The sequence below is a fragment of the Bos grunniens genome, chromosome 5 (assembly GCF_055505025.1).
Source record: "Bos grunniens cultivar Pamir isolate PY7600 chromosome 5, Bosgru_T2T1.0, whole genome shotgun sequence".
Lineage (NCBI taxonomy): Eukaryota > Metazoa > Chordata > Mammalia > Artiodactyla > Bovidae > Bos > Bos grunniens.
In genome coordinates this window covers 24,917,203-24,944,829 of record NC_141169.1, presented here as the reverse complement: position 1 = coordinate 24,944,829, position 27,627 = coordinate 24,917,203, and the positions used below count along the sequence as shown (strand labels likewise).

Below are 27,627 nucleotides of genomic sequence, written 5' to 3'. Positions count from 1 at the left end.
TTTCATTCAGTCAGGCTGGAAATAGGAGGTCTGTTTTTTGATTTATGTGTGATATTCTTCTCTCAGGAGGATAAATCTTTTTATATTACTCATAATCCTCTGCACAATATTAGACATTTATTGTTCACTCCAAATGTACATGAATTAAATTTCATGATTTCCCTCAAACCTCAAACTACAAGGCACTTGGGTTTGGGGAATTTCAAGCTAGTTTCTTGTGTTTCTTATCCTTTTGATCAGTGGAAGAAACTGCTTACTGTTCATTTAGCAAGCGTTTATTAACTACCTTCATGTTCTAGCTATTGTATAGAGTTTTGGGGGTATAAAGATGGCTAAGATATAATCTTTGATCCCAAGGAGGTCTTTGCCTAGTGAGGGAGATTGGTATACAAATAGCTGATTATATTGTGGTAAAGTAAATACATTGGTAGCGATAAATTTGTGGCATTCTGGAAGAACTCTTAAGGATACTTAACTCAGAATGGATTGGGATAAATGGAAAAGGAAGACATCCAGGCAAAACTGTCAGAAGGAAGGAATGATTGAATTGAATATAAAAATGAGTGAAGGGTGAGATTAGGAGATTGAGTTCTAGGTAGGTCAGCATGGGGTGAGAAAAAGCATGGGATGTTCATTGAACTACAAGCAGTTTAATGTTGTTAGGACAAAAGTACATATGAGGGAGTTAGAAGAGGATGAAAAGGTAGAGAGGGCCCAGATTGTGGAGGGTTTTGTATATTATATTAAGAAGCTTGGATTAACCTTTATTGACAAATTCTGCAAAACTGAATAGAAAGTACTTCAGGATTCTGTCAGGGTGTGATTTGAATTTTGTTTAACTACATTTTCAATTACTCCCAAAGCCATAATAAAAGACATATACAGTACATATATTTCAACTGTGCTGTATAGCTGGATTTTAAAACTCGAGACCAACAGCATATTAACTGATAAAGAATAAAAGGTCTGATGTGTTTTTAAAAGTGTTATGACCTTAAATTTTTTTATTAATATATGTGGATAAAATGACAGAGTCTGTTCTAATATAGGATTCTATAGGATTTAATTTGAAAAAGAAGTTTAATTGGTAATTATTAAACTGTTGTTATGGATAAAAGGCAGTTATATTGATAAGGGAATTATAAGTTGAGTCGTAGATTTGGTTAACTTTCGTCTAGTCAAGGCTATGGTTTTTCCTGTGGTCATGTATGGATGTGAGAGTTGGACTGTGAAGAAGGCTGAATGCCGAAGAATTGATGCTTTTGGAGAAGACTCTTGAGAGTCCCTTGGACTGCAAGGAGATCCAACCAGTCCATTCTGAAGGAGATCAGCCCTGGGATTTCTTTGGAAGGAATGATGCTAAAGCTGAAACTCCAGTACTTTGGCCACCTCATGTGAACAGTTGATTCATTGGAAAAGACCCTGATGCTGGGAGGGATTGGGGGCAGGAGGAGAAGGGGACGACAGAGGATGAGATGGCTGGATGGCATCACTGACTCGATGGACGTGAGTCTGAGTGAACTCCGGGAGTTGGTGATGGACAGGGAGGCCTGGCGTGCTGCGATTCATGGGGTCGCAAAGAGTCGGACATGAATGAGCGACTGATCTGATCGAGTATGGCTCTGATGCTGAAAAGAGCCACAGTTTTTAAATTATATTTTTGAGTTTATTGAATAAACTTGCATAGAAGGGAATGTAATCTGAGATCTTCTGGGTGTTTTTCTGAAAGTAGGAGCTAGAACTTCAAATCTTACAGTCTTTAATATTTGGTCACTGTTTTCTGGTCTGAAAGGGAGAGACTTCCCCCTCCCCACCTCCCACCTCCTCCACCCCTGGTCTTCAAGTAGACTTGGAGGTTCCTCTCCTTTTTCCTCAAAATCATTTTCCCTCTGATTATAAACATAATAACCTGTATTTGTTGTAAAATAAGAAAAGTACAGGAAATCAAATCCTTTATATGATTATACAGTGGAGGTAACAAATAGATTCAAGGGATTAGATCTAATAGACAGGATCTGAGGAGCTATGGACAGAGGTTTGTAACCTTATACAGAGGTGGTGACCAAAACCATCCCAAGAAAAAGAAATGCAAGAAGGCAAAGTGGTTTTTCTTTGCAAATAGCTGAGAAAAGAGAAGAGAAGACAAAAGAAAAAGGGAAAGATGTACCCAACCGAATGCAGAGTTCCAGAGAATAGCAAGCAGAGAGATAAGAAAGCCTTCTTACGTGAACAATGAAAAGAAATAGAGGAAAATAATAGAATGGGAAAGACTAGAGATCTCTTCAAGAAACTTAGAGATACCAAGGGAACGTTTCATGCAAAGATGGGCACAATAAAAGACAGAAATTGTATGGATCTAACAGAAGCAGAAGATATTAAGAAGAGGTGGCAAGAATACACAGAGGAACTACCAAAAAGACCTTAATGGTCATCCTGATGATGTGGTCATTCACCTAGAGCCAGACATCCTTGAGTGTGAAATCAGGTGGGCCTGAGGAAGCAGCACTATGAACAACACTAGTGCAGGTGATGGAATTCCAGGTGAGCTATTTCACATCCTACAAGATGATCCTGTTAAAGTGCTGCATTCAGTATGTCGGCAAATTTGGAAAACTCAGCAGTGGCCACAGGACTGGAAAAGGTCAGTTTTCATTCCAATCCCAAAGAAAGGCAATGACAAAGAACGTTCAAATTACCATACTAAAGCATTTTACATGCTGGCAAGATTATGCTCAAAACCCTTCAAGCTAGACTTCAGCAGTATATGAACTGAGAACTTCCATATGTTCAAGCTGGATTTAGAAAAGGTGAAGGAACCGGAGATCAAATTGCCATCATCCGCTGGTTCATAGAAAAAGCAAGGGAATTCCAAAAGACTACTTACTTCTGGTTCATTGTTTACGCTAAAGCCTTTGACAGTGTGGATCACAACAAACTGTGGAAAATTCTGAAAGAGATGGGAGTACCAGACCACCTGACCTGTCTCCTGAGAAACCTGTATGCAGGTTAAGAAGGTGAAGACCTGTGGCAGGTCAAGAAGCAACAGTTAGAACCAGACGTGGAACAACAGACTGGTTCCAAATTGGGAAAGGAGTATGTCAAGGCTGTGTACTGTCACCTGCTTATTTAGCTTATATGCAGAGTACATTGTGTGAAATGCCAGGCTGGATGACACACAAGCTGGAGTCAAGATTGCCGGGAGAAATATCAATGACCTCAGATATGCAGATGACACTACCCTTATGGCAGAAAGTGAAGAGGAACTGAAGAGCCTCTTGATAAAGATGAAAGAGGAGAGTGAAAAAGCTGGCTTAAAACTCAGCATTCTAAAAAGTAAGATCATGGCATTTGGTCCCATCACCTCATGACAAATAGATGGGGAAAAAATAGAAACAGTGACAGACTTTTATTTTCTTGGGCTCCAGAATCACTGCAGATGGTGACCGCAGCCAAGAAATTAAAAGACGCTTGATCCCTGGAAGAAAGCTATGACAAACCTAGACTGCGTATTACAAAGCAGAGACATCACTTTGCCAACTAAGGTCCATATAGTCAAAGCTATGGTTTTTCCAGTAGTCATGTGTGAAGTGAGAGTTGGAGTGTAAAGAAGGCTGTGTGCCGAGAAATTGATGCTTTCGAACTGTGGTATTGCAGAAGACTCCTGAGAGTCCCTTGGACTGCAAAGAGACCAAAGCAGTCCATCCTAAAGGAAATCAATCCTGAATATTCATTGGAAGGACTGATGCTGAAGTTGTATCTCCCAATCCTTTGGCCACCTGATGTGAAGAATTGACTCATTGAAAAAGACCCTGATGCTGGAGAAGATTGAGAGCAAGAGGAGAAGGGGATGACAAAGGATGAGATGGTTGGATGGCATCACTGACTCAGTGGACATGAGTTTGAGCTAACTCCAGGATATAGTGAAGGACGAGGAAGCCTGCTGTGCTGCAGTTCATAGGGTCGCAAACAGTTGGACGTGACTTAGTGACACACGACAGGAAATTCACAAATAATAAAATCAAGCATATGATCCAGAGATAATCTTATTAGTATTTTAATGTCTATCTTCTCTTTTTTCCTCTGCATATGTAGTAATATAAACATGCTTTTGCAAAATAATGGCCATACAACATTTTTATAATTTGTTTTTTCTTCTTTTGTAACATTTACAAAAATTTATTAAAGGGCTTCCCTGGTGGCTCAGCCGTGAAGAATCAGCCTATAATGCAAGAGGCTGATTGCATTACAGCCTCTATAGTTTTGGGCTCTAGAATCACTGGATGGGTTGGGAAGATCCCCTTGAGGAGGGCGTGGTAGCCCACTCCACTCCAGCCCACTCCAGTGGAATTTGCTGGTGGAATTTGCTGGAGAATTCCATGGACTGAGGAGCCTGGGCAGGCCGCATTCCCAGGGTTGCAAAGCATCGGACACAACTAAAGCAATTGAACATGCATATGTGATGTTACTAAGTTTTCTTTCATAATTTTTCTTTAAGAAAAAGTTAACTGTGACATCATCTGGGCCTACAGATTTCTTTTAGGAAAATCTTTTTTCTAAAGTTCATAATGTTTATTTAAAAAAATAGCTTTATTGAATGTAATTGATAATAACAAAGTATACCTTTTTAAAAGTAAACAATTTTAAGTTTTGTTATGTGTATACACCTGTAAAACTATTACCACAATCAAGGTATTACATATATTTGTCACACCCCAAGTTTCCTTATGTTGTTTTGAGATCCTTCCCTCCTTCTGACCCCTCCACCAGCCAGTCATTTCCATTCCGAGGCAACCACCAATTTGCTTTCTGTCACTAAGGTTAGTTTGAATTTCAGAGAATTTGATATAAATGGAACCGTATAATATATACCCATTTTTGTTTAGTTTTTTTCACCTAGCATAATTATTTTGAGGTTCACCCACATTAATGCATTCCTTTTATTACTGAGTAGTTCCTTTGTGTGGATGTATCACAAGTTGTTTACCTGTTTACCTCTTGTTGGATCCATATTTGAGTCTCATAAATAAAGCTACTTTAAACGTGTGTAAAAATATTTTTCTCTTGCATTTTTACCTATAAATGAAATGACTGGATTATATGGTAAGTGTATGATTAATTTTTAAGTAACTTCCAAAGTGTTATTCCCAAACGATTTTCCCATTATACATTCCCATTAGCAGTTTATAACAACTTCAGTTTCTCTGCATTCTAGTTAATACTTAGTGTGGTCGTCCTTTTAAAGTTTAGCCTTTCTAATAGGTATATAATTAGCAATATTGCATTGTGGGTTTTTTTAAACAATGTCTGACTGTGCTGGGTTTTTGTCGCTGTGCAGGCTCTTCTCTAGCTGAGGCGAGGCGCCTGCTCCCTGGTTGCAGTGCACAGGCTGCTTGCGGTGGCGTCTTCTGTTGCACAGCGCAGGCTGTAGTTGTGGTGTGTGGGCTTCGTTGCCTTGCAACATGAAATCTTCCTGGACCAGGGATTGAACCCATGTCCTGTGAATTGGCAAGTGGAGTCTTCACCCCTGGACCACCAGGGCAGTCCCTGCATTGTGTTTTTAGTTTGCCCTTCACTAACGACTAATGATATTCAACACTTTTTCATGTGTTAACCATCCGTGTATCTTCCTTGGTGAAGTGCCTATTCAAATCTTTTGCCAATTTTTTTGTTTTGTTTTGTTAAATTGAGTTTTCTTGTTATTTTGACAATTTTTAAATTCTGGAGGCAAGTCCTTTATCAATATATGGTTTGTAAATTACTCCTTCAGGCTTGCTTATCTGTTCCTTTAGTGTCTTTTAAAGGAGTTCTTTCTTAATTTTAAAGTCCAGTTGGTCAGTTTTTTTTCTCTAATGGATTATGCTTTTGGTATTGTATCTAAGAAATCTTTAACTCAAGATCAAGATAGTTTCCTGTGTTTGATTTTATGAGTTTTATTGTACAATGTTTTGTGTTTGTGTTTTGAGTCCATTTTGTGTACGATGTGAGGTAAGACTTGAAGTGTGTTTTTACACATGGATCGGGAGCTGTCCCAGGACCATTTGTTGACAAGACTGTCCTTTCTCCATTGAATTGACTAGATAATCATGATGGTGTGATCACTGACCTAGAGCCAGACATCCTGGAATGTGAAGTCAAGTGGACCTTAGAAAGCATCACTATGAACAAAGGTAGTGGAGGTGATAGAATTCCAGTTGAGCTATTCCAAATCCTGAAAGATGATGCTGTGGAAGTGCTGCACTCAATATGCCAGCAAATTTGGAAAACTCAGCAGTGGCCACAGGACTGGAAAAGGTCAGTTTTCATTCCAATCCCAAAGAAAGGCAATGCCAAAGAATGCTCAAACTACTGCACAACTGCACGCATCTCACACGCTAGTAAAGTAATGCTCAAAATTCTCCAAGCCAGGCTTCAGCAGTATGTGAACCGTGAACTTCCAGATGTTCAAGCTGGATTTAGAAAAGGCAGAGGAACCAGAGATCAAATTGCCAACATCCGCTGGATCATAGAAAAAGCAAGAGAGTTCCAGAAAAACATCTATTTCTGCTTTATTGACTATGCCAAAGCCTTTGACTGTGTGGATCACAATAAACTGTGATTCTGAAAGAGATGGGAATACCAGACCACCTGATCTACCTCTTGAGAAATTTATATGCAGGTCAGGAAGCAACAGTTAGAACTGGACATGGAACAACAGAGTGGTTCCAAATAGGAAAAGGAGTATGTCAAGGTTGTATATTGTCACCCTGCTTATTTAACTTATATGCAGAGTACATCATGAGAAACGCTAGGCTGGAAGAAACACAAGCTGGAATCAAGATTGCCGGGAGAAATATTAATAACCTCAGATATGCAGATGACACCACCTTTATGGCAGAAAGTGAAGAGGAACTGAAAAGCCTCTTGATGAAAGTGAAAGTGGAGAGTGAAAAAGTTGGCTTAAAGCTCAACATTCAGAAAACGAAGATCATGGCATCCGGTGCCATCACTTCATGGGAAGTAAATGGGGAAACAGTGGAAACAGTTTCTGGGCTCCAAAATCACTGCATATGGTGACTGCAGCCATGAAATTAAAAGACGCTTCCTCCTTGGAAGGAAAGTTATGTCCAACCTAGAGAGCATATTCAAAAGCAGAGACATTACTTTGCCAACAAAGGTTCGTCTAGTCAAGGCCATGGTTTTTCCAGTGGTCGTGTATGGATGTGAGAGTTGGACTGTGAAGAAGGCTGAGCACTGAAGAATTGATGCTTTTGAACTGTGGTGTTGGAGAAGACTCTTGAGAGTCCCTTGGACTGCAAGGAGATCCAACCAGTCCATTCTGAAGGAGATCAGCCCTGGGATTTCTTTGAAAGGAATGATGCTAAAGCTGAAGCTCCAGTACTTTGGTGGCCACTTCATGCGAAGAGTTGACTCATTGGAAAAGACTCTGATGCTGGAAGGGATTGGGGGCAGGAGGAGAAGGGGATGACAGAGGATGAGATGGCTGGATGGCATCACTGAGTCAATGGACGTGAGTCTGAGTGAACTCTGGGAGTTGGTGATGGACAGGGAAGCCTGGCATGCTGTGGTTCATGGGGTCGCAAAGAGTTGGACACGACTGAGTGACTGATCTGATCTGATCTGATCAAAAATTAATTGACTGTATATTTGGGTCTGTTTGTGAATTTGACTCTCTGTGTGTGTGTGTCTGGATATGAATGCCATACTGTTTTGATTTCTGTAGCATTTTAATAAGTTATGAAGTCAGGTAGAGCAAATTTTCCAAGTTTTTTTTTTTCAGTTTTTGCAATTCCTTTTGTTTTCACATACATTTAAAACTGACTTGTTAATTCTGTTTTTTAAAAGTCTGCTGGAATTTTGAATGGCATTGCACTGAATTTGAGAGAGATAAACATCTTAATGTTGAGTAATTTGATCCATGAATATAGTATATCTTGCTATTAAATATACTTTTTATAGCCTATTTATCCATTACAAATTGCACTGTGATGTAAGCATCATGCAAGCAGGGATCTGATTCTGTCTTCTACTCCTACTTGGCTCTCTGCATGCATGCTCTCAATAAACATTTATTAAATGATAAATGAAGAAGGTTCCTGAATGTAAATATTTGTGCGCATCTCTTCATTAGTTTCTTAAGAGTACTTCCTACATGTGGAATTGCTAGGTCAAAGGATATGTTCATTTTTAAAGCTTTTGATTATCAGACACTTGCCTAGAATTCTTTTTGAAAACAAATATTTTGATTGATAAATATCAGAAGGCATGTATAATTGCTTGGCAAACGATGTTCTTAATGATATTCTCCCTAAGCTGTCTCTTAAATTACACTGCTAGCCTATGTGAAAGTAGGGTTCACATCACAGAAATTGTGTGAATCACTTTTGTGTCATTACCTCGGTTTACTGGAATTGGGAGCTGTGTTGATAAAAATGAAGATGATTGTAGTTTTACCTTTGAGGATCTCAGTCTCTTTGGAAAGATAGATTACTTAGTTATCAGTTAATGAAAGGGAAAATGCCTATGTGATAGAATTTAGAATAAATACTGTGGGGCAAGCACAAGGAAAGTAGAAATTTATGGAGCAGAAAGATGGGCAGAAGCTATTGTTTACATTCACTTTTAGAGTTAACTATAAGCTCTGGCAATAGTTTTATGATTATTCAGATGGTAGAATTTTAGGTTTGACTCTGATCCTGATTTGTGGATTAGTTGAAAAGATTTAAGGGGAAGGTATTTTAATTTGGCATAAGTAATGAACAATATTGTGAAGGTAAGAATAGGCAACCCATGTATGAGAGACAAACATCTTAATTTGCTCTAGCAAAGGGGTCCTGTGGGGCAGCAACATGGAACTGTTTGCATTTGTAAGGGGCGTTGGCTAATGCAGGGCTTTGAGTTTGGCTGGGAAGTGTAGGTTTGATCCAGTAAACAATAGGAAGGATTATAGTAGGAGTTACAATAAAGGCAACAGTATATAAGGAGGACTGTCCTGGTAGATACTTGTAAGCTATTGTAAGGATGAGGAAAGGCCAAAATCCAGGACACTGTTTAGGTTTTTGTTAAAATAAGCCAAATATAAAATATTTGAGATTTCTGCACTAAATGGTGATGGTAAAAGAGTGGTTAAAATCAACAGACAGGTAAAGAGTCAGTAGGATTACTTGTTACTAATAGGAGAGGGGGAATAGTTTGTGTGGTAAGAAATAAGGGGATGGTAGTAGTAATTTTTTTAATTTAAGGAGGAAGGTAGAAACTTTGAAGTTAGTGAGTTTCATTCTTGTTATGCTGAGCTTCCATTGTAGGTGGGACATGTAGTAAAGAGTTAGCTTTGGAAGAGAGGTGAGGAACGTGGTTATAAATTTGAGTGTCATTCAGATAGATGTATTGGGTTGGTCAGAAAGTTCCTTCAGGATGATATGGGAAAACCTGAAAGAACTTTCTGGCCAACTCAGTAATACATCAGGCAGTGAGAGAGGCAGCTTGACTTTTCGTCAGACTAGAGAGCCTCATGGTGAGTAAGCGAAAGAACATACGTATTAGGGACAACAAGAAGAATCAGAGATGGGAGGTGATCATGGTGTTAAAGACACTAAGAAGAATATTTCAAAGCAATTATTAAAGGTGATTGTGTGCAGACTGCACTGATAAGGTTTGTGTTTACTAGTGTTTAGCATAGTTTCGGAGAAGGCAATGGCACCCCACTCCAGTACTCTTGCTTGGAAAATCCCATGGACAGAGGAGCCTGTTAGGCTGCAGTCCATGGGGTCCCTAAGAGTCGGACACGACTGAGCGACTTCACTTTCACTTTTCACTTTCATGCATTGGAGAAGGAAATGGCAACCCACTCCAGGGTTCTTGCCTGGAGAATCCCAGGGATGGGGGAGCCTGGTGGGCTGCCGTCTATGGGGTCACACAGAGTCGGACACGACTGAAGCGACTTAGCAACAGCAGCATAGTTTAGTAAATAAACATAGTAAACTCTTGATGAAAGGTAGTTTAAATTATTCTCTTATTTATCGGATTAATATTGAAAAATTTCATGTTATTTTCTGTTCAATTGGTAATGCAGTTCAATTCGGTTGCTCAGTCGTGTCCAACTCTTTGCGACCCCATGGACTGCAGCATGCCAGGCCCTCCCTGTCCATCACCAACTCCCGGAGCTTACTCAAACTCATGTCCATTGAGTCGGTGATGCCATCCAGCCATCTCATCCTCTGTCATCCCCTTCTCCTCCCACCTTCAGTCTTTCCCAGCATCAGGGTCTTTTCTAGTGAGTCAGTTCTTTGCATCAGGTGGCCAAAGTATTGGAGTTTCAGCTTTACAATCCTTCTAGTGAATATTCAGGACTGATTTCCTTTAGGATGGACTGATTGGATCTCCTTGCAGTCCAAGGGACTCTCAACAGTCTTCTCCAACACCACAGTTCAAAAGCATCAATTTCTTCATAGTCCAACTCTCACATCCATACATGACTACTGGAAAAACCATAGCTATGACTAGAATGACCTTTGTTGGTAATGTAATGTCTCTGCTTTTTAATATGCTGTCTAGGTTGTTCATAATTTTTCTTCCAGGGAGCAAGCGTCTTTAAATTTCATGGCTGAAGTCACCATTTGCAGTGATTTTGGAGCCCCCCCAAAACAAAGTCTGTCACTGTTTCCACTGTTTCACCATCTATTTGCCATGAAGTGATGGGACCAGATGCCATGATCTTCATTTTCTGAATGTTGAGTTTGAAGCCAACTTTTTCACTCTCTTCTTTCACTTTTATTAAGAGGCTCTTAAGTTATGCTTCACTTTCTGCCATAAGAGTGGTGGTGTCATCTGTGTATCTGAGGTTATTGATATTTCTCCTGGCAGTCTTGATTTCAGCTTGTGCTTCATCCAGTCCAGTGTTTCTCATGATGTACTCTGCATATAAGTTAAATAAACAGGGTGACAGTGTACAGCCTTGATATACTTCTTTCCCGATTTGGAACCAGTCTGTTGTTCCATGTCCAGTTCTAACTGTTGCTTCTTGCATATAGATTTCTGCATACAGATTTCTCAGGAGGCAGGTCAGGTGGTCTGGTATTCCCATCTCTTGAAGAATTTTCCATAGTTTGTTGTGATCCACACAGTCAAAGGCTTTGGCGTAGTCAATAAAGTAGAAGTAGATGTTTTTCTGGAACTCTCTTGCCTTTTCGAAATCCAACTTGAACATCTGGAAGTTCACGGTTCACGTACTGCTGAAGCCTGGCTTGGAGAATTTTGAGCATTACTAGCGTGAGATGAGTGCAATTGTGCAGTAGTTTGAGCATTCTTTGGCATTGCCTTTCTTTGGGATTGGAATGAAAACTGACCTTTTCCAGTCCTGTGGCCACTGCTGAGTTTTCCAAATTTGCTGGCATATTGAGTGCAGCACTTTCACAGCATCATCTTTTAGGATTCAGTTGTTAAGAAAGGATTAATGACATACGATTATTTCATAGTTTGTGAACAATATGTCAACATTTAAAGGTATTGCCAACATTATCAGTTTTGTTTCAGATTATAAAAGTTGTTTGTTATTGCATCATTAAAAAAGTCTTATAGTTTTGGCTCAAGTGAAGGGAATAGCATGACTTGGTAATAATAGTTTCATAAGATGCTTTTGCCTTCCTAATAGTGTGACATTTTTTAAAGTTTATTTTTTGCCCTTAATTATTTCAACTTAAGTAAACTAAGGAAAAAAAAATCCCAAAGCAGTTTACCCATTACTTTCCCCTCACCACCACCCCCGGCCTCAACCACCAATCTGTTCTCTTTCTTTGAGATGTGTTTTCTCGTGTTTGTGTGTAGACTTTGCATTTAAGAGAGATCATATGGTATTTTTCTTTCTTCTTTCTTCACTTAGCGTAATGCCATCAAGGTCCGTTAGTGTTGTTGACAATGGCAGGATTTTCTTCTTTTTTATGGCTAAGTCACACTCCATCGCGTGTGCCACACAACAGAGCACATCACATTTTCTGTGTCCAGTTGTCCACTGATGGGCCTAGCTTGTTTCCACATCTTGGCTCTTATAAAGGATGCTGCAGTAAACATTGGGATACATACATCTTTTTGAGTTTGGTGTTTTTATTTTCCTCAGATAAATACCCAGAAGTGCTGGTGGTGGCTTAGTTGCTAAGTTGTGTCCGACTCTTGCAACCCCATGGTATGCAGCTTGCCCGGCTCCTCTGTCCATGGGATTCTCCAGGCGAGAATACTGGAGTGGGTTGCCATGCCCTCCTCCAGGGGATCTTCCTGACCCAGGAATTGAACCTGGGCCTCCTGCATTGCAGGCAGATGGATCATATGGAGCTCTGTTGTTAATTTTTTGAGGAACCTCCTTGTCCTTAATGTTCCAGATGGATTATTGTACGTGTTCATAGTGCCTCTACAGTGTGGTCTTGGTCTTATTTTCTAAACCAGTTTTATTATATCTGCTGTAAAATATTTCCCAAGGTAACTTATAATTTAAAAAATCTTGCCACAAGGTGTCATTGTAACCTATAAAAAGAAACTCCATGTAAATGTGCAATGCCAGTTTTTACATTTCCTTATTTTTAAGTGTGTCTTTTTGTTTCATATTTTGCAGTTGTCTTTTAAGATATATTGTGTATCTCTTGTATAAAGGGGGAAAAAAAGTAGCTCATGTTCTTGAGTTCTCATATTTTTGCAAAAACATATGCTTTCCACCCACAAATTTCTTAAGAATGTGTTGCTATAGAGATGATTGTTTGAAGGAAAGAATGAGGAGGAGTAACAGCAGGTGGACAGTTAAGGAACAAAATACTTATTTTATGTCTTTGTTCCTGGCAGAGCCAGCTTTAGCGTTTACCCCTCTGCTGATGAAATCCCTATGGAAGAAAGGTAGATATTTAGAGATACTGTGATGGTATTTGCATTTACTCGGATGCTTTGCAAAGGTCCCTGTGCTTTATTCTTTGTTCATGTAAAGCATTAGTACTTGAAGTAATTGTCATCTTTGAAACAGTCTCTGGTTTAACTGAGATTCCATTTTATTTGTAAAGAAAAAAAAAGTCCTGATTTCCTTCTTGGCCTTTTAGTGTCTTTGAAAAAAGTGGATTGTTTTTTGTTTGTTTTTGAGAGGTGTATCAATATCTGACTACTAACACCTGTTACTTCTGCCTCCAGATTCATTTTCAAGACTATTCCCTATTGATACCTGCTGCCAATCTCATAGTTGAGACCTTCATCTTTGTTTTCCTGGACTTTTGGTAGCTCTCTCTCTCTCTCTTTTTCACTCCCCACTCCACCTCAGATCTGTTCTACACCTTGGCTAATGTAGTTGTTGTTCTGGACTACAAATCTGAACCCACCCTGTACTGTCCCTTATCTTCCACAAGCTTAAAGCCTTTTGTTGACTCTCCTAGATCTCAGGATGAACTCCAGTCTTCTACACATTGCCTTCAGGACTCTGCCCTACCTCTCCAGGCTGGTAACGCTCCCCCATACCTGTCAGCCTCTACCTCCAATGTCATCTCTCCATCTCCATGCCTTTGTACTTGATATTCCTTGCATCCCTTTCTTTGTCTTAGCTCAGGGTTTCTGTCTTTATGAAGTCTTCCCTGACAGCTTCTCCAGCGGAATTTGGCCTCTCTCCCAAGTGCTCCCATACTACCTATAAATATATTCCTGTGCTTTATAGTTCTAAAAGTTTCTGAATTCACTTTTTAATTTATTTTTGGCTGTGGTGGGTCTTTGTTGCTGCACTTAGGCTTGCAGGAGCTCAGGCTTCTTATTGCGGTGGCTTGTTCTGTTGTGGAGCACAGGCTTTAGGGTGCCTGGGCTTGGGTAGCTGTGGCTCCCGGGTTCTGGAGCACAGGCTCAGTAATTGTGGGACATAGGCTTAGTTGCACGTGGAAACTTTCCTGACCTGGGATTGAACCAGTGTCCCCTGCATTGTAAGGAGGATTCTTTACCACTGGACCACCAGGGAAGCCCTGAATTCGCTTACTTTATATAGATGATATACCCACACAGCAAAAAATATTTAAGTACAATAAGGAATAAATTGTAAATTTTCTCATTTTTGTTTAGTTAGCTATTGTTAACATGTTTCAGTGACCACCATGAATTCCTTGAGGGCACAAATTTTCTTTTATTTCTGAACCCCTGTACTTAGCAAGGTATTGGGCATAAAATAGGCACTTAGAAAATGTCCATAGTATTCTGAATATGTGCATGTTCTTCCTTGCTCAGAAGTCAGCTTGACTTGATGGTCTGCATATTTATCTCCTTCAGAGCCCTTTGAGTAAGTAGACCACTCAGTAAATATGATATAGTATCTACTCAGTAAGTACTGATTGTTTAATTCCTTTTTTTCTTCTTTTAAATAAATGGTTTTAAAATTAACCTGTATTGTGTACTTTTATCTCCCTTTTTTGGCTCTGAAAAATTTTATACATTTTTTTCTGGCAGATTCTCAAATACGAAAATTGGATGCTTATGCTTATATTAATCCTAATAAAAACATCAGTTGAAGTCCTAACAATTTTAAAATTTATTTAACTTTCCAGACTAGAGCATAAATCTCATGGAAATAGTTAAATCAGAATTTATTTTAAAAAAAGCAAATAATTTCCAGGATATGTTGTTGGATCTGTAGACAACCTTCATTTTGTGTTAGGAGCCATATGGTTAGGAGCTACCACCTTTTCTATTTCAGGAGAAATATGGGAGTGTGAGCACAGAAGACTTTGCAGCTCACACAAAGGTATTAAGTACTCATAAATCTTTTGTAAAGTCCTCATATGTAATAGAGCCTACACAAAGAAATATGAAAATGAAGTATGGTTTGGGTAAGAGTCATCTTTGTTTTTCGGATCACAACTTTTCAGAGACTTTTATAATTTATTGCTAAGCATTTGAGGTTGACTGGTTACTGTATCATACTTTCCCAGAATTCTTTTGTGTGAATTAAGCTGTGTGGAGGCAGACAGTGCAATTATAAGAATAGAATAACATTTTAATTCAGTGCTTTGGTGGTTGATTGCTAACTACTCTAAAACATATCTTCTTTCCTTCCTCTTTCCTTCCCCTCCCGTTTCTTTCTAAATCACAATTATAGGGCCTGGCACCTTACCAGGGCTTTGAAGGGTCTGCTCCCAGCTGCACTTCAGGTTTTGGCAGGGTGTCAAGTTGTGACATTTTTTGTATACAGGACATCCTGGGATGGCCATCCAAAGGCTGTTTGGGTGACTAGTATAGATAGAATTCTCTTGAATTTTAAAGTAACTTATTTGTAATGTTTTGTTTATAAGTGAAGTGATGCCCAATGTGGGTTCTCCCTAGACTTTTAACCTTGGGGCATGTATTTAAAGCATTGTTTTGAAATGTTCAAAAGCATAGTATGTGCTTTTTAATGGAATGTGTTTTGGAAGCTTTCCATGAGCATCAGCAGCTGTGCTTTTAGAATATTTTGAATTACCATCCTTTTGGGTAGACATTGTACCACTTCTTAAGAAATACAGCTCCTGTGTTAAAGTAAATATCATGTGTGGGTCTGTGGAGCTGGGACTGGTCTAAAGATGTAGTAGAAAGGACATGTAGGTGTGGTTTTGTGATAGTAGTAGTTGCAAAGTTAGCAAGATGTATTTGCGGAAGGGTTGTGCTATGTCTCTTAAAAATTGCCTTTCACAGAGACTAGTTCATCTAATAAGTGCTTAACTGATTAATGAGCTGATCAAAATAATCTGCTTTACTTTTTATTATTGTTGGAATTATGTACTTTTTATAATTTGCATTATGAATTTTTTATTTGGTAAACTCCACATAATAGAAATTCTTTTATTGTATAGTTCAGGTGCCTAATGTATTTAGGTGGTCTGTGAGGAGTTGATACCTGTCTGTTGATTGGCTAAAATCAGAAAAGTTTGACTATGGTAAGAGTTTAAAACTGAGAGAAATTTACAGACTGGCTAAAATTCATTGTGAAAAAATAGACTGAAGAGAAAGCCAGTGTATTAGTTACCTGTGGCTACCATAACAATTTGCCATATCAGATGGTTTAAAACAGCAACAATTTATTCTCTCACAGTTTGGAGACTGAAAGTCTGAAATCAAGGGCCACTCTCCCTTTAAAGGCTCTAGGGCAGGGGTCCCCAGTCCAGACCACACAGCAGGAGGTGAGCAATGGGTGGGTGAGAAAGCGAAGCTTTATCTATACGTGCAGCCACTGCTCCTGCCAGATCAGTGGTAGCATTAGATTCTAATAGGAGCACAAACCCTACTGTAATGCTCTTGAATCATCCTGAACCACCCCCTACCCCAGGTTGGTAGAAAAATTGTCTTCCATGAAACCAGTCCCTGGTGCCAAGAAGGTGATCGATGTTCTAGAGGGAAAATCCTTTTCTTGCTTCTTTCAGCTTCCTGTGCTTTAAGGCACTCCATGGTTTGTGACTACATTTCTCTGATCTTTGCTTTCTTGGTCATATTGCCTACTTTTGAGTCTTTTTCTTATAAGGATACATGTCATAGTATTTAGGGCCTACCGGTATAATCCAGGATAAGCGCCTCCTTTTAAGATCCTTAATTTAATCACATCTTTGGCTATTTAATATTATTATAAGTTACAGAGATTAGGACATGACACCATTTTTGGGGGGCAGCATTCTGCCCAATGCGGAAGCCTCAGTTATTGAATATGGATGAGAAAAGTGAACTGAGGCTAAAGCAGCATTAGGATGGTGAACATACTCGTTTAATGTTTTTGTGCTCATATGTACATGTGTTTTAGGTTTTGGGGTTATAAATATGAGTAAGACATGTTTTCTTCCCCTGAGTGAAGTTACACTGACTATGTTATATATACTAAAATAGAAGCTAGAAGGTGAAGTAATTACATACATATGTTTGCAAGAGTCAAGGGATACTTCATGGAGGAAGTACTGCATTCCTGAACACGGTTTTGAAGATTGACTGGGAATTCACTATATCAGAGTGTAAAGGGGATGGAAGACTTTCAGGACAAAGACATTACTATTCACTAAGACACAGAGGTATGTCTTTGCTTTTCTCCTTTGCCTTTAGCTTCTCTTCTTTTCTCAGCTATTTGTAAGGCCTCCTCAGACAACCATTTTGCCTTTCTGCACTTTTTGCTTGGGGATGATCTTGATCACTGCCTCCTGTACAATGTCATGAACCTCCGTCCATAGTTCTTCATGCACTCTGTCTATCAGATCTAATCCCTTGAATCTATTTGTCATTTCCACTTGTATAATCCTAGGGATTTGATTTAGGTCATACCTGAATGGTCTATTGGTTTTCCCTACTTTCTTCAATTTAAGAAGAAATTTCTGAATTTGGCAATAAGGAGTTCATGGTCTGAGCCACAGTCAGCTCCTGGTCTTGTTTTTGCTGACTGTATAGAGCTTCTCCATCTTTGACTGCAAAGAATATAATCAGTCTGATGTCAGTATTGACCATTTGTTGATGTCCATATGTAGAGTCTTCTCTTGTGTTGTTGGAAGAGGGTGTTTCCTATGACCAGTGCATTCTTTTGGCAAAACGCTATGAGCCTTTGCTCTGCTTCATTCTGTACTCCAAGGCCAAATTTACCTGTTACTCCAGGTATCTCTTGACTTCCTACTTTTGTGTTCCAGTCCCTTGTGATGAAAAGGACATCTTTTTTGGGTGTTAGTTCTAGAAGATCTTTGTAGGTTTGCATGCTGCTGCTGCTGAGTCACTTCAGTCGTGTCCGACTCTGTGTGACCCCATAGACGGCAGCCCACCAGGCTCTCCCGTCCCTGGGATTCTCCAGGCAAGAACACTGGGGTGGGTTGCTATTTCCTTCTCCAATGCATGAAAGTGAAAAGTGAAAGTGAAGTCGCTCAGTCGTGTCCGACCCTCAGCGACCCCATGGACTGCAGCCCACCAGGCTCCTCCATCCATGGATTCTCCAGGCAAGAGTACTGGAGTGGGGTGCCATTGCCTTCTCCATAGAACCATTCAGTTTCAGCTTCTTCAGCATTTCTGGTTGGGGCATAGAGTTGGATTACTGTGATATTGAATGGTTTGCCTTGAAAACGAACAGAGATCATTCTGTCATTTTTGAGATTTCATCCAAGTACTGCATTTTGGACTCTCTTGTTGACTATGATGGCTACTCCATTTCTTCTAAGGGATCTTTGCCCACAGTAGTAGATATAATGGTCATCTGAGTTAAATTCACACATTCTAGTCCATTTTAGTTCACTGATTCCTGAAATGTTGACATTCACTCTTGCCATCTCCTGTTTGACCACTTCCAATTTGCCTTGATTCAGGACCTAACATTCCAGGTTTCTATGTGATATCTTTCTTTACAACATTGGACTTTATTTCCATCATCAGTCATATCCACAACTGGATGTTGTTTTTGCTTTGGCTCCGTCTCTTCATTCTTTCTGGAGTTATTTCTCTACTCTTCTCCAGTAGCATATTAGGCACCTACCGACCCGGGGAGTTCATCTTTCAGTGTCCTATCTTTTTGCCTTTTCATACTGTTCATGGGGCTCTCAAGGCAAGAATACTGAAGTGGTTTGCCATTCCCTTTTCCAGTGGACCACATTTTATCAGAAAGAAATAGAGGAAAACAACAAAATGCAAAAGACTAGAAATCTCTTCCAAAAAATTAGAGATACCAAGGGAACGTTTCATGCAAAGATGGACACAGTAAAGGACAGAAATGATATGGACCTCACAGAAGCAGAAGATTTTAAGAAGAGATGGCAAGAACACGTAGAAGAACTATACCAAAAAAATCTTCATGACCAGATAAGCACGATGATGTGATCAGTCACCTAGAGCCAGATGTTCTGGAATGTGAAGTCAAGTGGGCCTTAGGAAGCATGACTACAAACAAAGCTAGTGGAGGCGATGGAATTCCAGTTGAGCTATTTCATTCCTAAAAGATGATGTCGTGAAAGTGCTGCACTCAATATACCAACAAATTTGGAAAACTCCACAGTGGCCACAGGACTGGAAAAGGTCAGTTTTCATTCCAGTCCCAAAGAAAGGCAATGCCAAAAAATGCTCAAACTACTGCACAATTGTACTCATCTCACATGCTAGCAAAGTAATGCTCAAAATTCTCCAAGCCAGGCTTCAACAGTAGGTGAACCGTGAACTTCCAGATTTTCAAGCTGGGTTTAGAAAAGGCAGAGGGACCAGAGATCAAATTGCCAACATCAAGTTGCTGGTTGGGACCAGCCCAACAACAAACCGACCTGAGGGACCGGTGCTGCATAAGAATAAGGAAAAATAAGACTCAGAAATAAAGTGGGGATCAGGGACTGATGCCGTTCGTAGGCAAAAGACCAGATCCTAATCCTGCATGCCTTTTATTGTTAACATCTACTTCCTTTTACGTGCTCTAGAGATATCTGTTCTTTGATATCTGATATCAATATCTGTTCTTTGATACTAATATCTGATATCAATCTCAGATCGGGGATAAAGATATACATTGCACACTTCTTAATGTCAAACCTTCAGGCCTTTCAGGACTCTGCTTAGCCCTTTAGTGACGCCCTTTCTCAGCAACTCCCTCAAGGCTCTGGTTACAGGAACAGTTACTAATGGTTTTCCATCAGTCACATCAGTACCTCAGCATCTTGTTTTCAAGATGTCTTTCCATGATGTACTTTTTACTGCTCCCAGCCCTTTGCCTGGGGGTGATGAGAAAGTCATTCTTACTTTTCAAAGAAGCCCTAATAGTACAGGCCAGTGCATAACATATTCCCTACATATCTCCCTTTTTTATTTTTTGAACCTTACTTTTTGTAATTACTGACCAAAGCGATAGTCATAGAAGCCAAAGCTTCTGTGCTGTTTGCCAATTGCTAATTTGCTAGCTGCTAATTGCTGTTGATGTCCGTTGACTTTCTTGGTGATTCGCCTGCACACTATGTAAAAACAGAAGAAAGACATAAAAATTAACATAAAACCAGCCATTGATCCTCCAGTAGTTTTCAAGTGAGGAATGGGGTTTAATTGAGAAATCCCATCTGCTGCTGCATCCAGCAGATTAGAACCTTGCAAAAGGTGTAGTTTCAGAGAGAAGGTTTCCAAGATGTTTTTCCATGATGTACATTTTATTGCTCCCAGCCTGGGGTGATGAGAAAGTCATTCATATTTTTCAAAGAAGCCCTGTTAATTATAGTACAGTCCTGTGCATAGCATATTCCCTACATGTTGGATCATTGAAAAAGCAAGAGAGTTCCAGAAAAACACCTCCTGCTATATTGACTATGCCAAAAAGCCTTTGACTATGTGGATCACAACAAGCTGTGGCAAATTCTTCAAGAGATGGGAATACCAGACCTCCTTACCTGCCTCCTGAGAAATTTGTATGCAGGTCAAGAATCAACAGTTAGAACTGGACATGAAACAACAGACTGGTTCCAAATAGGAAAAGGAGTACATCAAGGCTGTATATTGTCACCCTGCTTATTTAACTTCTATTCAGAGTACATCATGAGAAATGCTGGACTGGATGAAGCACAAGCTGGAATCAAGATTGCTGGGAGAAATATCAATAACCTCAGATATGCAAATGATACCACCTTTATAGCAGAAAGTGAAGAAGAACTAAAGAGCCTCTTGATGAAAGTGAAAGAGGAGAGTGAAAAAGTTGGCTTAAAGCTCAATGTTCAGAAACTAAGATCATGGCATCTGCTCCCATCACTTCATGGCAAATAGATGGGGAAACAGTGACAAACTTCATTTTTGGGGGCTCCAAAATCACTGAAGATGGTGACTGCAGCCATGAAATTAAAAGATGCCTGCCCCTTGGGAGAAAAGTTATGACCAACCTAGACAGCATATTCAAAAGCAGAGGCATTACATTGCCAACAGAGGTCTGTCTAGTCAAAGCTATGGTTTTCCAGTAGTCATGTATGGATGTGAGAGTTGGACTATAAAGAAAGCTGAGCACCGAAAAATTAATACTTTTGAACTGTGGTGTTGGAGAAGACTCTTGAGAGTCCCTTGGATTGCAAGGAATCAAACCAGTCAATCCTGAAGGAAATTGGTCCTGAATATTCATTGGAAGGTCTGATGCTGAAGCTGAAACTCCAATACTTTGGCCACCTGATGTGAAAAACTGACTAATTTGAGAAGACTCTGATGCTGGGAAAGATTGAAGGTGGGAGGAGAAGGGGACGACAGAGGATGAGATGGTTGGGTGGCATCACTGACTCGATGGACATGAGTTTGAGCAAGCTCTGGGAGTTGGTGATGGACAGGGAAGCCTGGCATGCTGCAGTCCATGGGGTTGCAAAGAGTCAGACACGGCTGAGCGACTGAACTGAATTCAGTTGCTATGGAGGGTTCCCCCGGTGGCTCCAGATGGTAAAGAATCTGCCTGTAATGTAGGAGATCCGGGTTTGATCCTTTATGCTCATATAAACTTGAAAATTTTAATGTGCCTCAGTTTTTCTTTTAACAACTGACAACACCAAATGTTGGCCAAAATGTGGAGGAAAGAACTCTTACGTTGGTTGAAATGGAAAACGATACAACTACTTTGAAAAAGATTTGTCAGTTTGTTATAAACATATACTCCATAATTTTGCAGTTCTGCTTATATATTTACACCTCTCCCCAACTGAAAATATGTCCACAAAATGTCTTGTTACAAGCAACTTTATTCATAATAACTGGAAACAATCCAAATGCACATCAGTAAAAGAACAAAATGTGCTTTTGTTGTTTAAATATAACAGTGGAATACTCTTGGGTTCTTCCTTTGTGAGCTCATGGAATTGTATACTTAAAATTTATGCCTTTCATTATATGTAAATTTTAACCTTAAAAACAAAAAGTATAAAGAAATTAAACAGAAGAGAATTAGTAAAAGAAATAGTCCTTTACACATGTTATTGTGTATCCATGTGATGTCTGAAGTTGTGGTACCCTCACAACTGTGACAATGACACCCCACTCCAGTACTCTTGCCTGGAAAATCCCATGGATGGAGGAGCCTGGAAGGCTGTAGTCCATAGGGTCGCTAAGAGTTGGACACGACTGAGCAACTTCCCTTTCACTTTTCACTTTCCTGCATTGGAGAAGGAAATGGCAACCCACTCCAGTGTTCTTGCCTGGAGAATCCCAGGGATGGGGGAGCCTGGTGGGCTGCCGTCTATGGGGTCGCACAGAGTCGGACACGACTGAAGTGACTTAGCAATAGCAGCATGCTGGCAGAGCAGTGGAAAAGACCAGGGTCCTTGGTAATACTTAGAAAAGTTTTTGAATGAAAGTTAAGAAATTTGAGTTTTAAAATTAAAAATCAAATCTGTTTAAAAAATGTTGATTATAATAAAGTTTAAAAAAGAAAAGTACACAAAAGTACATATCTGAGTGATTTACAAAGCAAACCCCAGTGTAACCACAACTGAGATCGAGAGTTAGATTACTAGCAGCCTTCCTCAGGTAACGTTATCCTGACTTCTGTATTAATCACTTCCTTTTTTTTTCCCGAATTCTTTCACAACTCAGACATACCTAAGTGTATATTCTCTAAATCTCATTTTGTCCTCTTTTCATTTTTTCTGAAGTTTAGATGTCTGGAATAGATGAGTGTATATTCTTTTGACTCTCTCTTTTGTTTGAATAGTATATTTGTGATACTTAGGTAGTATACATAGCTTTCATTAACATATAGGACTAATTCCTTTATATCACAGTTTCTCTCTTCAGCTGTTAATGGCAGTATGATTTGTTTCTAGGTTTCAGTTGGGAATAATACTGCTATAACAGTATCTCATGGTATACTTATATTAATTACTCATATTTCAATTAGATATTATATATATTCAATTATATATATATTCAATATATATTCAGTATATATTGAATATATATATATATTCAATTATATATCAAGTAGAGAATTTCTGTGTCATAATATATATTCATTTCTTTAACTTTAGATACTGATTTGTTGTGCCGTCACTCAGTCATGTCTGACTTTGGGATCCCATGGACTGCAGCATGCCAGGCTTCCCTGTCCTTCACCATCTCCCAGAGTTTGCTCAAACTCATGACCATTGAGTCGATGATGCCATCCAGCAATCTCATCCTCTGTAGCTCCTTTCTCCTCTTGCCCTCAATCTTTCCCAGCATCAGCATCTTTTCCATTGAGTCGGCTCTTTGCATCAGGTGGCCAAAGTATTGGAGCATCAGCATCAGTCCTTCCAGTGAATATTCAGGGTTGATTTCCTTTAGAATTAACCAGAATGATCTCCTTGCAGTCCAATAGACTCTGAAGTGTCTTTTCCAGCATCACGGTTGAAAAGCATCAATTCTTCAGCACTCAGCCTTCATTACTGCCCAGCTCTCACATCCGTACATGAATACTGGAAAAACCAAAGCTTTGGCTAGACAGATCTTTGTCAGCAAAGCCTGGCTTTTTAATACGCTGTCTAGGTTTGTCATAGCTTTTCTTCCAAAGAGCAAGTGTCTTTTAATTTCATGGATGTAGTCACTGTCTGCAGTGATTTTGGAGCCCAAGAAGATAAAGTCTCTCACTGTTTCCATTCCCCCCCCCCCCCCATCTATTTGCCATGAAGTGATGGGACTGAATGCCATGATATCAGTATTTTGAATCTTGAGTTTTAAACCAGCTTTTTCACTGTCCTCTTTCACTTTCATCAAAAGGCTCTTTAGTTCCTCTTTGCTTGCTGCCATTTGGGTGGTGTCATCTGCATATCTGAGGTTATTGTTATTTCTCCCGGCAGTCTTGATTCCAGCTTGAGCTTCATCCAGCCTGGCATTTTCCATGATGTACTCTGCATATAAGTTAAATAATCAGAGTGACAATATACAACCTTGACATACTCCTTTTCTGATTTGGAACGGTCTGTTGTTCCATGTCTGGTTCTAACTGTTGCTGCTTGACCTGCATACAGATTCCTCAAGAGGCAGGTCAGGTGGTCTGGTATTCCCATCTCTTTCAGAATTTTCCATGTTTTGTTATGATGTCAAAGGCTTTAGTGTGGTCAATGAAGCAGAAGTAGATGTTTTTCTGGAATTCTCTTGCTTTTTCTGTGATCCAGTGGTTGTTGGAAATTTGATCTCTGGTTCCTCTGCCTTTTCTGAATCCAGCTTGAACATATGGAAGTTCTTGGTTCATGTACTGTTGAAACTTAGCTTGAAGGATTTTGAGCATTACTTTGCTAGCATGTAAAATGAGTGCAATTGTGTGGTAGTTAGAACATTCTTTGGCATGGCCCTTCTTTGGAATTGGAATGAAAACTGACCTTTTCCAGTTCTGTGGCCACTGCTGAGTTTTCCAAATTTGCTGGCATATTGAGTGCAGCACTTTAACAGAAAAGATACACCTACCTGAATGCAGAGTTCCAAAGAATAGCAAGGAGAGATAAGAAATCCTTCTTAAGTGAACAATGCAAAGAAATAGAGGAGAACAGTAGAATGAGAAAGACTAGCTATCTCTTCGGGAAGATGAGAGATACCAAGGGACCATTTCATGTAAAGGTGGGTGCAGTAAAAGACAGAAACTGTATGGACCTAACAGACGCAGAAAATATCAAGAGGTGGCAAGAATACCCAGAAGAACTGTACCAAAAATGTCTTAATGACCTACATCACTAATGGTGTGATCACTCACCTAGAGTCATTTCTTAAGTGTGAAGTCAAATGGGACTTAAGAAGCATCACTACGAACAAAGCTAGTGTCCTCAGATTCTAAAGATGATTTTATTAAAGTGCTGCACTCAGTATGCAGGCAAATTTAGAAAACTCAGCAGTAACCACAGGACTAGATACTACTTGTTTTTCCCCAAAGGGAATATACTATCACTTGTCTCTTCTGTTTTCTCCAAACTTATTATCATCAGACTTTTTGGTTTTCTCATAGTGATTTTAATTTTATAAGAATTCCTACACATACTCAGTTCACTTCACTCAGTGGTGTCTGACTCTTTGTGACCCTGTGGGGTACAGCTCATCACACTTCCCTGTCCATCACCAACTCCCAGAGCTTGCTCAAACTCATGTCCATTGAGTCGGTGATACCATCCAACTATCTCATCCTCTGTCGTCCCCTTCTCCTCCTGCCTGCAATCTTTCCCAGCATCAGAGTCTTTTCCAATGAGTCAGTTCTTTGCATCAGGTGGCCAAAGTATTGGAACTTCAGCATCAGTCCTTCCAATGAATATTCAAGACTGATCTCCTTTAGGATGGAATGGCTGGATCTTCTTGCAGCCCAAGGGATCTCAAGAGTCTTCTCCAACACCACAGTTCAAAAGCATCAATTCTTCGGTGCTCAGCTTTCTTTATAGTCCAGCTCTCATATCCATAGATGACTGCTGGAAAAACCATAGCTTTGACTAGACAGACTTTTGTCGGCAAAGTAATGTCTCTGCTTTTTAGTATGCTGTGTAGGTTGGTCATAGCTTTTCTTCCAAGGAGCAGGTGTCTTTTAATTTCATGGCTGCAGTCACCATCTGCAGTGATTTTGGAGCCCCAAAAAATAAAGTCTGACACTGTTTCCACTGTTTCCCCATCTATTTGCCATGAAGTGATGGGATTGGATGCCATGATCTTAGGTTTCTGAATGTTGAGTTATAAGCCAGCTTTTTAACTCTCCTCTCTCACTTTCATCAAGAGGCTCTTTAGTTCTTCTTTGCTTTCTGCCATAAGGGTGGTGTCATCTGCTCAGCTGAGGTTATTGATATTTCTCCTAGCAATATTGATTCCAGCTTGTGCTTCATCCAGCCTGGCATTTCGCATGATGTAATAATTCCTGTACATTAGTACATTAAAAAGATAATTCAGCAGAAGAAATAGGACAAAAGATTCAAAGAAAGATTTCATAACATAAAAGAAGATATCAAGAGGACCCATGAACAAAGAATATCTTTTAAAATATTCTCTTGCTGGTATGTAGAATGCAGTTAGTTTTTGTGTGTTAATCTCCTTAGCAGTCTGACTTCCTTCCTCTAATCATTTCTCTATAAATTCTTCTGTACTTTATATATATACTATCAGAACTTTTGTATATAACATAAGTTTTTTTCTTTCCATGTTTTTTGACCTTTTATACCTTTGTTTTTTTCCAGATCTTCAGTACAAAGTTGAGTAAAATTGGTGATAATGGACATCCTTGTCTTATTAATCAGATTCTCAAAGGCAAGCATTGAAGAGTTTGAAATCAAGCATGGTTTTTACTGTATTCTTTTTGAACACACCTTGTATTAAATTGATGTGCCTTTCAGTTCCTGGTTTGCTTTAAATTTTTTTAAATTGCGTTGAAATTTATATAACAAAATTAGCCATTTGAAAGTGTGCAATTCAGTGCCATTTAGTACATTCATGATGTTGTACAACTACCACTTCTAGTTTCAAAATGTTTTTATCACCTTCAAAGAAAACTCTGTACCCATTAAGCAGTCATTCCCTATTCCCTACCCTAAGCTCTTTGCAACCACCGATCTACTTTGTCTCTATGGATTTACCTATTTTGGATAATCATATAACTGGAGTCAGACTTTGACACAAATGGTGGATGTTTTATTTTCTTACAACTCCCTGAGCATCTGCTATTTTAGTCTATTGTCTTTTCAAAGTGAGCAATTTCTTTTCTAGTTAATTCTTTTTTTTTAATTTTATTTTATTTTTAAACTTTACATAATTGTATTAGTTTTGCCAAATATCAAAATGAATCCACCACAGGTATACATGTGTTCCGCATCCTGAACCCTCCTCCCTCCTCCCTCCCCATACCCTCCCTCTGGGTCGTCTCAGTGCACTAGCCCCAAGCATCCAGTATCGTGCATCGAACCTGGACTGGCAACTCGTTTCATACATGATATTTTACATGTTTCAATGCCATTCTCCCAAATCTTCCCACCCTCTCCCTCTCCCACAGAGTCCATAAGACTGTTCTATACATCAGTGTCTCTTTTGCTAGTTAATTCTTTGTTCTTTATCTTTTCATACTGTTGAGCTCATACTTAGATTTTTATTTTGGTCATTGTATTTTTAATTTCTAAAATTTCCACTTGGTTCTTCTTTATATCTTGAATTCTTTGTTGAGACATTTGTTTGTTGTGACTCTCTTTTTTCATGTATTTCAGGCTTGTGATTGCTCACTGAAGCATTTTAATCATAACTTCTTTAAAATCTTTGTCAGATAACTTAAACATCTCTGTCATCTCAGTGTTGGCATCTTGCAGTTGTCTTTTTACATTTGAGATGTTTCTCATTCTGGATATGACAGTGATTTTCTTTTGAAACCTGGAACTCTGAGGTTTATGTTAATGAGACTTTGGATTCTACTTAAACCTGTTTTAGCTGGCTTTTCTCGACATCTCTCTGGTAGAGAAACGGGAAATGCTATCTCATTATTGCCAATTGGGGATGAAAGTCCAGTTTTTCCATTTAACCTCTGTTGACACCTGAGTTGTAGAGATTGTCATTTTATTGTTGGGTGGCGAGGAGTTCTGGCTTCTCATGTGGTCTCTACTGACACAGCAGAAAGGGTAGCCTTGTTATTGCTGAGTGTAGTGCCAGTCCTCACTCTCCACTAAGCCTTCTCTGAGAGCAGTTAAGCAGATTGAGGGATGAGCTAACGCTTACTCTTGGTGGAGTGAAAGTTCA

At 39.4% G+C, this 27,627-nt stretch overlaps 1 protein-coding gene across 4 annotated transcripts in view; it reads left to right on the top strand.

Annotated features, from left to right (window-relative positions):
• CEP83 (centrosomal protein 83) overlaps positions 1–27,627 on the top strand; it is a 137,985-nt gene that overhangs the window by 14,551 nt on the left and 95,807 nt on the right. Inside the window, exons 1-2 of one of the 4 annotated variants that reach the window (XM_086399074.1) lie at positions 16,767–17,024; positions 26,088–26,157. The exons of 2 other annotated variants lie outside the window; for them this stretch is intronic. The gene's annotated coding sequence lies outside the window, so the exon portion shown is untranslated. Of the gene's footprint in view, positions 1–16,766; positions 17,025–26,087; positions 26,158–27,627 lie in introns of those variants that run through there. One more of the 4 variants, XM_086399073.1, reaches the window with a different exon arrangement.